The 16,085-nt window shown below is 43.1% G+C and overlaps 1 long non-coding RNA gene across 1 annotated transcript in view; it reads right to left on the bottom strand.

The window, feature by feature from the left end:
* LOC138266636 (uncharacterized) overlaps nt 1–16,085 on the bottom strand; it is a 105,875-nt gene that overhangs the window by 45,095 nt on the left and 44,695 nt on the right. Inside the window, exon 2 of the long non-coding RNA XR_011199590.1 lies at nt 4,296–4,440. This is a non-coding gene — a long non-coding RNA (uncharacterized lncRNA). The remainder of the gene's footprint in view (nt 1–4,295; nt 4,441–16,085) is intronic.

Here is a 16,085-nt window from a genome sequence, read left to right as displayed (position 1 = left end):
CAGTGTCCCTCAGAGAAGTGATTAGAACCCCATTCATATCTACCTGGTGGAACTGACTCCCACCCTCAGGGATCACCAGCTCACGCTCTGAGCCTATCGCCCAACAAAGGGAGATCATGGCATGGTCTATCATCTATCCGATGAGACTACTTGCCCCTATGGCTACATTGGCAACCCCTGTAGAAGTCTCACCAGTGGGTAGTTTCTTTGGCCAGGTGGCGTCCCTCTGCTTTTTTCCTAGCTGGGTACAATCAAAAAAGAGGGGTTAGAAATTGGGTCCCTGGGACCACTACACACCAAAACCTCCCTCCTTCCTATCAGAAGGGCTATGGGAACCCTTTCCTTCCCCCTTAAACTGAGACTTCTCTGGGTCTCCCGTGAGCTTCTCCTCATTCAGTTGGGGGGAACCTGAACCACCCTTTTGGGATCCCTCCCAGATACTCATTTGCACAGTCTGGTGCTGACCCAGAGGTTCACCTTCTCAGCAAGCTTCCTGGGGTCAGTCAGCTTGCTATCAAAAAAGTGTTGCAGAAGCTCTGGAAAACTGATATGAAACATGTGCTTCCTCAGAATGAGGTTGTACAGCCCAGTTAAACCTTCTACCTTGCTTCTCCTCACCCAGCCCTTCAATGCCTTGCTGGAATAATCTAGGCAGTCCAGCCAGGTCTGTGTGGGACGTTTGCAGCTGTTCCTAAATCTCTGCCTATACCTCTTGTGGGTTAATTCAAACCTATTGTTAAGTATGGCCTTTCTGGAGGTGTAATGTGTCTGTTCTTCTACCTCTAATGCCAAGAGTGTGTCCGTCACCAGTGTAAACATATCCCCCCCAGTACTCCTTAAGACTTTTGCGCTCCCTTAAAACTACCTCTTAGGCTGAGAACCACTTATCAATGCCATCCCTACCACATAACTGGGTGCCAGAATCATTTAGGATGCACACCTTCTCTTCCTCAGTGGAAATTGCAGGTATGCTGCCATCATTGCTGCTGGACTACACTTGTATGACTTTGAGGTCCAGCTGCCTGAGGCTCAGCTCATGAGCCTTTCTCTTTTTCTCCACAGCTTGCTCTTTCTCCAACTTCATTTTGGCAAACTATAACTTAAACCTTCTCTACTCCCTCCTGTCCTCCAGCTCCTCTGAGGACAGGCCTCTGGATGACACACTGCTCCCTACTCTAGGTAAAATCGCCAGTCTTGGAAGGATGTTGCTAATCCTTCTCTGCAGGTAGCAGTCAAAGATCATTCTGTGAGTCTTGCTCAAATTCCTCCTCATTATCCTGCTCCTCCTCCTCCCCATTGTCTGTGGAGGCCTAATGGGCCTCTGTCCATGTCCTTAAAGCTTTTTGGAGCTCTGCCGTCTTGATGCTGCTCTTGGCAGGCAACCCCTCACCCTGGCAGAACTCCCGGAGCTGGGTAACTTGGCAGCCCTCTAAGTTGTCCAGCTCAAACTCCATTTTTGCAGGTACAATCATGGACCCAACAGGCAGGGAGAGGAAAAATTTGAAATAATCGAAAATGTTAATCAGGAAGAATTTACTTAAATTGGTCTTAGGTATGTAATGGTACTGTACACCAAGTTACTGTATGGCGCAGCACAAACACATGTCCTATCCTTAGCGCTGATCCCAATGTAAGAAATTGGGTTCCTGGTTGGCAGAGGAATTCACCATGTCCAAGCAGGAACTACAATCCAAGTCAGGATAAGTCATAAACACAACCTAAATTAACCTGTGCTCACTCACCGGTTGCTTGGCACAGAGCAGTCATGCTTAATTTAAGAAGCAATGTGCTGAATATTTGTGCAAAACTTCCAACAATAGTGAAAACAACACACAAAAAGGTACCACACCTGCTTAGGAGAATAGAGCTTAACGTAAGGAACAAAACAAGACCAAAACAACAAAAATCCAATACGTAGAATTAGAGATATGGATTTCTAAAGAATAAACTTCAGTGCTTATGTTGGTCAAATGTGAATTTACCTTAAAAAAGAATTAAAGAAAAGAGGCATTTGGCAAAACAAGAACTGTTTGTTTAGTTAAGCATTATGGCCAAGAGAAGAGGTACAGAACCGGGGTCTGATGACTGTCTGAAAGAAGATGGCTTCTGTGTGGTGTTTTATATATTTCTTGAAGTACAATAAAACACTTGCAACATTCCTCTTGAGGTGAAGAATGTGAACAGTTGTCATGGAGTCATAAATAAAGTCCTAATAATCAAAAACAGGTTTGTTGCAACGTTGTGTGGACACAATGTGAGCCATCCGGTAATGTGTCCGGTTATCTGGCCTGAGGGGCGCGTGACCACTTTGTTTTACTGTGCATGCTGTGTTATGATTGGCCGTGTGTTTCTAACTTTAAGTGGCATCTGACTTTATGGTGTTTTGGAATGTGTGCACCCCTCTAGCCATGTGTGTTTTATGGGGCCAATCTCCTGGAACCATTGTGGTGTTCGCTGCCTATATGTGATCTGAGTTTCCTGTTCATGCTTTTTGTCTGTCAGCTATGTGCTGCGCCACTGTGACCTGTCAGTCAGTTCTCTTGGGCCTAGGTCTCAGAGCCTGCCTGACAAGTATCTTGGGGTTGAAGGAGAGTTCATGTCGGGTGATTTAGCTAATAGTGATGTTATTTCATTGGTATATGTAATCGTGTCATGTGCACATCATCGTTGACTTTCTTAATATTAACACTTAGAAGCATAATGAGCAAACTTGGATGGAGTATTGGTCAGATAGAGGGCCAAGCCTTGGTCCGCTGAAACAGTAACTTGGTTTGTGGTTGTGTCGTCATCGAGAACAAGGTGCGAAGAGCAAAAGAGGCGATGCATCATCGTCGATCCTTGGAAGGCAGATGATGCGTCAGTTCTGAGCCACGCAAAGTTGAAGATGTGTTGGATCTGGAAGTGATGCACCACACTTCCAACGATGCAATGTCCCTGATCCGCGCAGCAGCAGTTATGTGTAGGCTTTGATGGAGATGTGCCTGTTCTGAGTGGCACAAAGGCATTGATGTATGAATTCTGGACTTGAATAACACTTCATACCTAATTCCAAGGGACCCGGACTGGATTGGCACCACTTGGCAGGCAGGACTCACCAATGGCAGAGTCCAGGTGCTGTGGGTGATGAGTTGAAAGTCTTTTGTGTCCCCAGGACTTCAGAAAAACAGGAGGCAAGCCCTTGGAGTCACTCTGGTTCTGTGTTCAAGTGTTGTACTACTTAAGTGGGTGGTACAAGCAGTGCTGTAGGCCCACTAGCAGGATTTACTTCATAGGCCATTGGCACATGTAGTGCACTTTACTAAGGAGTTATAAGTAAATTAAATATGCCAATTAGGTATATACCGATCAAATCATGTTTAGGGAGCGAGCACACACACTTTAGCACTGGCTAGCAGTCATAAAGTGCGCAGAGTCCTAAGGCCAACAAAAATTAATTCAGCAAAACGTGGAGGGAAAAGGCAAAAGGTATGGGGCTGAGCCTGCAGAAAAGGCCATTTCCAACACCATCTTTCCCAATACCTATTTTTCCTATTTCTCTCTTGTTCTTGACCTAATTATGCTGTCGTTAGAGAGGCTCTCAACGTGTTCCTCACATGATTTGCAGAGATTCTCATCAGCTTGAAAGCATAATTCTGATTAGCCAATATAGCAAATAATGGGCAATACCCTACTTATTTTGGATTGCATGTTTTACAAAAGTAGTGAGGTGCTTACTCATCAATCCCTTTTCATTGATTTTTTCTAAAAAACAACATCCATTGTCTAATATCCTTTAAAGAGGATTTTTTAGCAAACAGAATACAGATCTCCTCCCTTGGAATGTCTCCATCCTTTAACGGAGTATTGTGAAGCATATTCAAAATTTGTCTCTAGAAATATACCTGCCATTCCTACTCTGTATGTCTAGTGATATCTGGCAGCATTGTAGTCCATGTGGGTTATAGTACCATATGAATTAACTTGTAAAATTGCTATAAATGTACAATAGCATTCTAATTTTGGATTGCACAGTTTAGATAAGATGTGAGGTTCTTGGAAATCAATCACTTTTTATTCTCTAATTGATGAAAAAGACAAAAAGTATAGTCATGAGCACTTCCACAAAAATGTTTGTACAATAGCTTATTTGTTGCCAATGAGAAACCGTTAAGACCCAGTAATTCAAGACCTCATGTTTTGAAAGGTGTGGCCATCTTGGACTATTTATTTGTTTCTCCATATAAAACTGGCAAATAGGGATTCAACTTGCTTAAAACATGTTTGTATAAAATACATAGTAAGGTTATAAATCTTACCTTCCATCTATCTAAAATTGTCTTCACTTTCTTCAGTAAGGGATTACTTCATAAGCGTTGGTATATATCCTTGTCCCTTTCACCAACAATTTTCTAGTGTGATTTTCAGTAAATCCATCTCTTAATATCAATGGGAGGGCTTTGACTGCAATGTTAAAGAGCATATCTTCAGTCACGGTACCATTCATTACATATACACCTAGTAATGTGTATTGACTAATTAATGAGTTTGTCTGTTATATGTTGGCCTGTTTGGCATAAAGAAATGAGATCATCTGCATACAGTTTACATTTTGAAACACATTGTCTTCGTGGTCTTGTCTGGGATGCAATTCTCATTTATGTATGAAAAGGCTCTAATAAAAATTTGAATAATACAGATGACAAGGAGCACAAATGTGGGATGTCCTGCGTAGCTAAACTTTTTTTAACCAACTTTATTGGATTTTGAACAGTTAGAACATAAATATTACAAATTGTTCTGTTAGCCTCATATCCCCTGGTAAATCATATAGTTGTATCATCAGTTAGATACATAATATTACCTGAAGTATTTATCAATGTGAGCTCAAATTCATAGTGTTCCCATCATTTGTCCCATGTTTTGGAATGTTTTTGTTTGCATCCCTTGGCTTCATAGATTAGTTATTCCTGTTGTGCACACTAGTCTATCCCCCATCACCAAACAGGGAGGGCAGGGGGTTGAGGGCAATTCCATGTACACACTGTGTCCCTCTTGGCCACCAACCTGCCCATCCCATGGAGGTAATGGAGTTGGAACAACCTATCGTGGGGCTATTTTAATGCTTTGCATGGGCACATTCATTTTAGCTCTGGACCCGAGACCTGTGTCCTCTCACCTAGTTGCATTTCATTTTGTGCTCAGCCGAAGGCTGAATGAAGTTATACAGGATATTTTCCAGGGCATTTCCTGCCTAAGAGTACATTGTCTAACCTACACAGAAAAAGATGCATTATCACATCAGGGCACTTCTCAGAACAACAACACGTTTTATTATAGAACAAGAATCGTCACTTCAACCACCTGGGAGGATTGCCAGCAGACCAACATGCAACCCTCTACTTATTAGCCAGGTATTGGGATGGATCTCCTATGCAGAGACTAAGGCCCAGGCGCAAATGCAGTTATGCAGAAAAAAGTATAGCGCCAGCTTGCGCCATTCCACAACACCAACCGCGTGCCATAATAAAGGAATGGCACAAGCCGGCACTAAACTTGGGCTAGTGTCTTAAAAAAAGACGCTAGCCGGGGGTAGCATGGTGGCAGGGAAGAAAGGGGTTGTGCCTGAAAAAATTATGCTAGCCTGTTTAGAGGCAAAAAATGCCTCTAACCAGACTAGTGCCATTTCCTGGCACACAACCACCAAAAACATGATTCCTGTATTAGGAAAGACAGGAGTCATGCCCACCACCACAATGGCCAGCACAGGAGACAAGTGTCCCCTGGGCATGGCCTTTGCACCGTGTGCCATGCAGGGGGCTCCAAGATAGGGCCCCCAATGTCACTTTAAAAAATAAAAAATATATACTTACCCTTACTTACCCTACTTACCTGGGATGTTGTCTCCCATCCTCCAGTGTCCCTCTGGTGGGGGTGTGGGTGTTCCTGGGGCTTGGGGAGGGCACCTGTGGACCCATTCCATGGTGTTTCACCATGGAAATGGGTCCACAGGTCCCCTAACACCTGGTCTGACCCAGGCGTCAAATAATGGTGCAAAGCAAGCTTTGCACCATTATTTGTCCCCCCTCCAACCTGTGCATTATTTTAGCATGGGGGGATAAATATGGGGCTACGGGGTTAGCACAATTTTTTGGATGGGAACGCCTACCTTGCATCTCATTGACACAAGGTAGGTTCATGAATCCCAAAAATGGTGCAAACTCCAATATTTGACGCTAGGCGTGTCTAATGTCAAAATATAAATGTGGAGTCAAGTTTGTGCTGAATTTGCATATAAATAGTATGGGAAGATTAGGGCTAACACTGCTATTGCTCTCATGTTGATTTTGGTAGTGTAGGTAAGAATTTTAGATTCACTAGTGTGCCATAACGTTGGGACTTTTTATCTGTTTCTCGTTTTTTGTCACAATGATGATAGTGTTGTGTTTTAGTGTCACAAAAATCGCAATTCATGCCTCATTACATAGAATGCAGTTGCTTCAATAAAATATATTGAACCAAATTCTGATTCCCTTTGTCTACAGCATTTATAAGACTTATATAACTGAGAAAAAGGGGCCAGATCTGTACCACCATGACTTCCCTGAGAAGTCACTGAGTGTCATGCATCAGGCTACCACAAATCACCTTTGCTTCTAGGTTTTAGTGAGGTGCTGCAAGCTAGTTGAAAGAGTTAGGCTGACAGCTGCTAGACAGTGTGGGATAAGACTCAGTCCCCCATGTGCTGTGATGCTGCCACCCGAATCCCGCAGGCTTATCCCCATGACACAAGTCCTACGACAAACCGAAGGCAGGAGGACATAGTCAGCTCCCTCGGAGTCCTTTATGCCTCCCTCTAGTTGGCGTCACCCAGTGGGCCCACCCACTTTATTTCTGCTTATGGGGATCCCAGGGTTTCTGGTGCATTAAGTACCAGTGTGCAGTAAATATGGATTTGCCTCCCTTGCATTAGTCTCCATGAGGAGTCCAGCTTCAAGAGGGTTGTGCTCTGGAATATTCACCAGAACAGTTTTGTATTCTACTAATGCATGTCGGAGCAGAAGGTAATGGGGAAACTGGGCTTTGGACAGCTGTAAATGAGCCTGCATTTCTTGGAAGGAATGCATGTGGTTACCTTCCCCGACATCCGAGATAGTAGAGATCCCTTTACTATCCCAGTTGGTAAACACTTCTAATTGAGAAGTGTGTCGGAGATAGTGACCTTCCCATAGGGAATTGTTTGGTTCAGCCTGCCCTCCCACCCCATGGCAGGCAGGGACGCCCTCCATGTCAAGAAGAGCATCATTTCAGTTACTTTGAGGAGATTTCTTTGGATCAGGGTTCACTGAGCTCCATCAGCCTGTCCAACCCTATGAGGGAGAGTTCAGCTGGGTATGCTGTGACTTGCCACCCTCTGCAAAGCCATTAATTTACCACTAGTACTTGGTTTGTTATGAAATATAGTTGTACCATTGCCAACCCCTTGTTGTAGGTTGAAAGGAGGTATTTGGTCATGATGATGTGGATTGGACATTTCTAAACATCTCAGCTATATACGCAAGATAAAAAAACAGTTTCAAGTTTACAAGCTAGGATTCAAACCTATTCTACCCAAAATTTGAAAAAGATGATGCAAGTTCAATAGGCCAAAATTTGTTTGCCATCCAAAACAAAAATGTGCAGGTGTATTTGGTATAAAAGAAACATCTGTAGCACTTACAACAAAATGTGTGTTTGTAAATAGTTGTCTTGAAGGTATAAACATGTTTTGATCTTGGAATATTAGATGTACAACATTGGTTGCAATGGCTTTGCCAGTATCTTATAGCCAGAGTTTAATGGGCCCAAGGATCTTTGCAATGTTTCAGAAATGTGACCAAAATGCCCTTGTGAAAATATAACCCCCAAACCCACAATTGGCTAAAATGCAATAAAAAAAATTTTAGATGAATTTTCAGTTCTAACAGGAAATCAATCTCCCAAGCAGTTTTACTTAGACTATTCTTGTAAGTCACATTGGCTCGTCATTTAAGGTTCCTCTGCAAGTCTTTCCATTCTTTTCAATAATGGTGAAATTTATAACTGTTTGTTTATTGTAGTTTTGCTTTGACCTTCACAATTCAGCTCAATTGCCCCCTCATAAGTAGTCTGATTAATTGATTACTTCTGCTACTTCTGACATAATGGGATTTATATTTTTACAGAATAGCTACAAAAATTCTGCATTGTTGCTAATAACATTTGTCCCGTATTTTATGAAGGTTCAATGCAGGTTTACAGGTAGCTGTTGTTATAATTATTCTCTAGTACGATAGTGGTAGTCATTTCCATCTGTAGTTATCACCTGATAGACTACATGGGCAAGTGAACGAGGTGCGTAGGCTTGAGAACTAGTATTGTTTTGTATCTCAGTGGTTGCACCTAGAGTCCTTTGATTTGCCACACTGATTAGATGGTTTCTCCTTCTCCCTTGCACTTTTTTTACTAGGCAGAGATCCCATCTCTTTGTTGGTGTTACACATTTATCCCTCTAAGTTAAAAAGGGTGGTCATTGAGAACTGAGATAGTAAGACTGCATTTACTCTTCCATCTCTGTTAAATACATCATTCAGCCTTCCAACAATAATGCGGCAGGCAGGAACTGAGGAAGGGTTGTGACAATAATGTATTAATTCAGCAGAACTCTGACTGCCGTGGACATGGTTATGGCAACAATGCATTGCTTTAGAAGCTCTTTGTCTGTGGTACATAGTTAAATTGGCATGCATGGAGAGTCCTGCTTCTAACACATACTACCTCAGCTAACCTTACTTCAACTGCCATGCGCTAGCACTTCTGCTCATTTGCCCAACCAGTTTATTGCATTCATCGAGAAAGTTGTTGGTTAATTAGTGAGCAGAGCAGGTAGGTTCATTGAGCACAATTGCATCAGGAATGACCAACAGGGTATCCCAGAATTTAAATTCCGAAGGTTCAATGTCTCAATATAAACATTGGTGCAAGCAAATCTTAGCTCAGATGATGCTCTTTCCAAACAGAATACAACTTCAGGATGGCATGGCATTTTTGGTTTCTGTTTCCATATTACTCAGAGGGTGTTGAAGAAGGGTAACTGGTGTGGAGTGGTGTGGAAGCGGAGCATTATGTGGATCTGCTTGTTATCAACTGCAAAACCTTAACATGAGTTACAAGTGAATCGGAGGTAGTAATTACCTTGCACGGTTGAATGACAGAACCACGTATACCGGAACAACGCATGCCTTAAAAACCGGTTGGAACCACACCGGCATCTTTTTCATGCATGCCTTTACCACGCATTCCTTTACAATGAATTTCATTGTAAAAGCATGCTTAGTAAAGGCATATGTGGAAAGAGCATATTTGGTTCTGTCATACAACTCCCCTCTTAACCTTAAAAAATACGCCATCCTCCCCACCCACCATGAGGGTCAAAACTACCCCTACCATAATAAATAAACTACCCCACCACCCCCACCCTTGCCCTGAGCCCTAAAACATTCCCCATCCCTAATAACTAAACTACTCTCACCCACCCAAAACCCTAATAAAACTACCTCAACCCCCCCACCCTGCCCCAAAAAACTACAGCCCCACCCGCCCTGAGCCCTAAAACCTTCGCCCACCCCTAATAAGTAAACTACCTGACCCCCACCCACCCTAAGCCCTAAAAAAAAACCCTACACTGATACCTTCACTCCCGCCCCAAAAAACTAAACTACCCTGACATCCCCCACCCGCCGTGAGCCCTAAAAACTTCCCCACCCCAAAAAAGTAAACTACCCTACCTACCCTATTCCCTATAAAATAAACTACCCTGACCCCCTCCACTCTTGCCCCTAACAAATAAACCCCAACCCCCCACCCACCCTAAGGACTAACTCCACCCCACCGTTAAAAACGACCCCCAAACCCTGCCCTAACACCACTTACCTCACCATGGCCTCTCCCGATCCTTCCTCCTCTTCTCTCCTCCTTCCTCCCTCCCTTCAACCTTCACCACCCCTGAAAAATAAACTACCCCACCTCCCCACCCCTCTCAAAAATAAACTACCATGACCTCCACCCACCCTAAGCCCTAAAAAAACGACCCCAACCCCTCCACCCATCCTAAGCACTAAACCCAACCCCACTTACCTCACAGCATCCTCTACCGATCTTTCCTCCTCTCCTCCCACCCTTCCTTAAACCTTCTTCCATCCCTAAAAAATAAACTACCCTGCCCCCAACCTAAGCCGTGAAAAGAAAGGACAAAACCAATGTCTAATTCGCTCCACAAAAGATGTCCATATTTTGAAAATTCTGGACTTGTTTCACAAATATTGAAGTGTGACTTACTCTTACACAGACTTCTGATATGTACAGCTGAACATGTAGAACAATATCTACTTCAACTTGTTCAAGAACATGTTGTACACTGTAATTCATGAACTCCGACACATGTTGACAACTGGTACAGGAGCTGTACTGAGTTCATCTGAACAGACTCTGAGAAGTGACAGTTCCTACTCTACCAGTGCAAACTGGCACACCCTTACCTGACTAAGGAGAGCGACAACAGTACAAACATTGTACAAGATGATGTTGGCATTACTTAAATGTACCCTCATAGTAGATCCCAGAGTAAATAAGCCTTTGTGGTTGCCTCACAAATGAGCAGCACGCTCCACCTACACCAGACAGCAATGCTTACTCAAGCTAGTTGTGGACAAGGAGTTGCACCATCATCACCAGGTACTGGTTGGTAAATGCCTTTTACATTTTGGTATGTGCTGAATCAGTGAGTGTGAGCTGCTGTATTCACATTTTGAACCAAAAAGCTTACACTGCTGTTTAGAGTTGGAGAGCCCATGTCATTCTACATGTTCTCTCCCAAGATCACCTAGGGGCACATGAGAGATATGCACCACTTCCCGGGTAGCACACATTTAGTGCTATCCCCAACATCTTACACTCCTTTCACCTTCCTGTCTATTCACATGTTTCAATGATACTCTTGGGCAATGTTTATTCCCTTACTAGCAACTCACTGGAAATGAGAATCTCTTACCATTAATCCAGCCAACTACATATGTGAAACAGTTTTTGCTTTGAAGCTGGATAAGAAACATAATCAGGAATCAAAAGTGCATTTAGAGTAAATCTAATGTTTTAAAAACGCATTCAGGATTTTTACTTTACTAAATAAAAGAAGCTTGAGCTTGTAATTACCAAATTCCAGTTATTTATTAAAAACATTGGCACTTTCAGCCATTTCTGAGTTTTTACACTTTAGTATGTAGAAAAAATGTATGTGACTTATAAAAAATAACATCTAAAAATGGTATTTCACATTTCCTTGTGATTACATATTGTTTTTGTAAAGCAGGCTCCAGACCATTTAATGAGGATTAATAAAATGCATGAAATAACTTCTTGTGACATTACTTCCTATGACATCATTTTGAATCACATTTCAAAATTATCTCCCCACAATTTTCCTCAGGACCGGTTCCCCAGTGTGAACCCTCATTTGTACATGCCCCCCCTCTGTGAAAACGAGGGCTCATTTTAACTTACAGATGAGCCTTGTAGCGCTCTCTTTTGTAGTGGAAAACTTCGGTCCATGCAGAACAGGGGAACAATTTGATGGCGAGATAGCATAACTTGGCAGTGCCATTATGGGTTCCAGAAGTGACATGCAAATGTAATTAATAACATATATAACATGTGTTTAATGTATTGATGTTAATGTGGTGCATCGAAAAGTCATATTTCTGAGGTGCACTTATAATTAGAAAAGTAGAAACGTATGTGCATGTTCTACAATGACATTTACTGACTAGAAACCAACACATGTATGCCTTTATATTCAATGTAATAGGATTATGATATCATAATCAGATGTTAAGTAATTTCAGTTATTCATCATTTATTAACTTATGAAGAGAATTGCACGTGTAGCTATGTATCCAATGTAATTAAATTCTATGTTAAATTGACTTAAGAAGGCCTGAAATGTTTTTCTCTGTTTAACCTTCCACATGGAGTTTTGCTCAAATTGCATTTTCTTTATTTGCTGCTGTATCTACACAGGTCTACAGTTAATGAAAGGCGTGTTGTTAGTTTGAGATAAAGGGGTATGGGAGTGATTGTTGGCAAAGACGAGAAGTGCTAACTAGAGGATATGAAGATGAACTCGTCTCTGAGCTCTTGGAACGGGAGGCATCCAAGGTCATCCTGATGTTTGGTTTGTAAGATGATAGCTGCAAATTCCCAAATGTGTACGAATGGTGGAAAACTACCGGTAATGATGACGTGGAGTCTCAGAAGTTCTGCAAGGTCTAAAGTGGTGTTTAGCTAGTTCACCGAGACAGACATGTATTAACCTTTAAATAGAGTGGATCCTTAGAGACCTAGAGGGGTACAGCTCTCTCTGAACTGTCGTTATGCTACACAACTCTCTCTTGCAGAACTTCTACTGAGGTTTATGTTATGCTGACACTTTTGATTATAATTCTACTCCCTATTTTTCCATAACATTCCTTAGGTTTCCCTTAGGCTTAGCTTAATTAGCATTTTTAGATCAAATTAGCTTCAAATGTTAGGCAGGAAGATAGAAATCTGGATTCTGAATATCTAGTGCTATTTCTTATGTTTTGTACTGCTGCACCTTAAATATTGGTATGCTTTATGCTTGTACAATGTAGCTGATTGGACTCTTTAATTCACCTTTGGTGGTTCTGTACTTACACTGTATGTTTTGAGACTCATTTACACAAGCCTGGCTTTGAATTTATAATAAAATGTTGCCTCTGAAATTCAATGTGTGACCAAACGGGGTACACTGTTTATTGACTGAATAGTGTTGACGTGTTCGTCCTTACCTCTTGGAACTCCTCAAAGGTTAAACAGAATCATAGAAATTAGAAAATGGCCCAGAAGCGTTCTCATTAGTATGGCCCTGACCCTCTAATGCATGGCTATGTCTCTCATTTTATGCTACTAAACCACTGTTGACACATTTCTTCCTTCACAGGAATCAATGCCTGACAAGGTCAATGAACGTTTTGACCCAGCATAGGGTGTGAAAAACAAGTAATTACATTTCAGTACAAACCAATTCAATCAGTCATATCTTTCTTTTGGCTCAACAGCCATAAAAGAACATGGTTAAAATACAATTTAAAGAAATATTTTGAAACAATAAATACAACGGTACAACATTTCAGAAAGGTTCCCTACAAGTAAGGCTGAAAAAGATCATAGATACAAATATTAAAAACAATATGATTTATAAAAACCGAATGACTAAAGAGAAAAAAAAAGAAAAAGAGAAGGGCAATTCAAAAATCCCAGTCCCTCAGCAGGACAACAGTTTCTGTCTAATCCTCCACATATACAACAGAAACCAGGAAACAGCTAAGACAATAAACTGCCTACTATCACTCTGTAAAACTCTAAAAGCCGTCCTTAAATTCCAAAAATCCAAATTACGACAGACTGGAAAAATCCACCTCCTTCTGAAACCTTGGTAGATGGAATAAAATAACAAAACGTGCTCAGGTGATTCGACCACGTGTGGACATAATAGACAAAACTGATCCCAATCACTAGGGTAGCATTTCCACTTGGCTGTAAAAGAACCAAAGGGCAAGATTCCCAAACAAAATTTGAAGTATAGGGTCTTCACATGGGGGGGGGGTGCAATCTCATCCAAGAACTCCTCAAAATGATAATCCACTTTGAAATCCAAAACATTTTCAGTAAAGGAACCAGTCCTAGATGTATGCAGTTGTAAATTATCTATGTAATGCCAGTAAGCACCTTTCAATTCAGACTTGGTTACTTAGATGACATAAGGGGGAGAGGTGTATCAATTCTCATATCCAATGTGGCCGAGATGTGTTTTAATGGACCCAAGCCAGGCAATCTTACAGGCACCAGGATGCCCCAACACATCTTCTAAAGCCTCACGAATAGGCGTAAGCTCAGGAACTGTCCAGAGTCTCCACCAATATAGGAGTGATCTTAGCCCAGCTATGTCATTGGTCCATCTCAGTCCATAATTGCGCCACAAGGGAAGAAGCGGGCTACTGACAGGGAGACTAGTTAAACATCTCAAAAAATTATTTTCTGTCAGCTCTAGGGATCTAATATCTTGAAAATTCAAAAGGTCCCCACCATATAAAGTGGAAACTAAAGTCTAGATTTTATACATTTCAATGGTCGGCGACACTGGGCAAGATGAGGAGGAGCTATGGGCCCTCAAAATTCCCCCACAATGTTGCTCTAGCTTGAGCCTGCGCATCTGGACATGGGGCGACAAGTCAAAGCATTCTGTGTGCATGACCCCTAAATAATCAAACATGGAAAACCCCTTCTAATGGCATGCCATTAAGGGTTGGATTTGGGCGAGAAGTTGTCCAAGGGTTAAAGAGCATAAATTTAGTCTTTCTGGGGTTGATCTCCAGTCCTCTCTACCTACAGAATGACCCAAAGTAGTCCTGAAGCTTCTACACCCCTATCAGGGATTCAGATAGCAAGAGGGTATTATCTGCAAACAGGAGAGTCAGAGTCCTACCCCTGCAAGACTAGGGGTGTCACCCTCACATTTCTCAAGCTGGGATACCAGATTATTAACATACCGGAGAAATAGGGTCGGGGCAACACACAACTCTGTCTCATTCCCCTATTTACCAGAATGGGGTCTATCGATTTGCCCTGTGGCCCATATTTGTCTTAAGCATAATTGTTAAATCTGACAATAATGCTTAAAAGATAGTCAGGAACTCCCAATTCCGCCAGCACTGCCCACAGGGTATTTCTGAGGACAAGATCAAAAGCGGATCTGAGGTTCACAAAGATAACATAAAGTCTGCCACCCCTCAATTTTACAAATTTCCAGTGCAGCAGTTCCAAGTGGATGACCTGGTCAATCATTCCAGCACTGTCTCTAAACCCAGCCTGTAGTGGGATTTGAACATTTGAGTCAGACATCCACTCGCTCATCCTGTTCAAAACAATTCAGCTAAACAGCTTTTGCAAAATGTCAAGGATTTCAGATTCGCACCGACCCAAGGACCACCCTCAGAGGATCCCTCGTCTACCGTCCTCCCGGACCTCGCGCCTCTTTCAGCGACGCCATCGCCGACTTCATCTCCCCGCACGCCCTCGCCTCACCGGACTACATCCTCCTAGGCGACCTCAACTTCCATCTGGAACAAAACAACGACCCCAACACCACCACCCTGCTCGACAACCTCGCCAACCTCGGCCTCAAACAACTGGTGAACACCGCCACCCACATCGCCGGACACACGCTCGACCCTATCTTCTCCGCCAGCAAACACATCTTCTTCAGCCACACCTCTGCCCTACACTGGACCGACCACAGCTGCGTCCACTTCACATTCCGACGCGAGACCTCCCACCTCCGCACTCAACCCACCCCTCGTCGACAGTGGAACAAGATCCCTGAAGAGCAACTCTTCTCCGCTCTCGCCGCCAACCAACCCACCCTCACCACCGACCCCAACGACGCAGCTCTCAACCTCACAAACTGGATCTCCAACTGCGCTGACAACCTTGCTCCCCTCAAACGCACGCATCGACAGACCAACACCAAAAAACCTCTCTGGTTCTCTGACACCCTCAAAGAATCAAAGAAAACTTGTCGTGCCCTTGAGAAGGCCTGGCGCAAGGACCACACCGCGGACAACATGACCGCCCTCAAGAACGCTACACGCGAACACCACCACCTGATCCGCACTGCCAAAAGGAACTTTTTCACCGACAGACTAGACAAAAACAGCCACAACAGCAGAGAACTCTTCAGCATCGTCAAAGAGTTCTCCAACCCCAGCGCCAGCGCCAACGCCGTCACGCCCTCACAGGATTTGTGCGAATCCCTCGCCACTTTCTTCCATCGCAAGATCAGCGACCTCCACGACAGCTTCGGACACCAGACCCAACCATACACCACTGAACCCGCTTCCCCGGACATCACCCTCAACAACTGGACCCACATCAACACGGAAGAAACCAAATCCATCATGAACTCTATCCACTCCGGCGCCCCTTCGGACCCCTGCCCGCACTTCATCTTTAAC

The sequence above is a fragment of the Pleurodeles waltl genome, chromosome 11 (genome assembly GCF_031143425.1).
Source record: "Pleurodeles waltl isolate 20211129_DDA chromosome 11, aPleWal1.hap1.20221129, whole genome shotgun sequence".
NCBI lineage: Eukaryota > Metazoa > Chordata > Amphibia > Caudata > Salamandridae > Pleurodeles > Pleurodeles waltl.
This window is presented reverse-complemented; position numbering and strand designations above follow the sequence as displayed.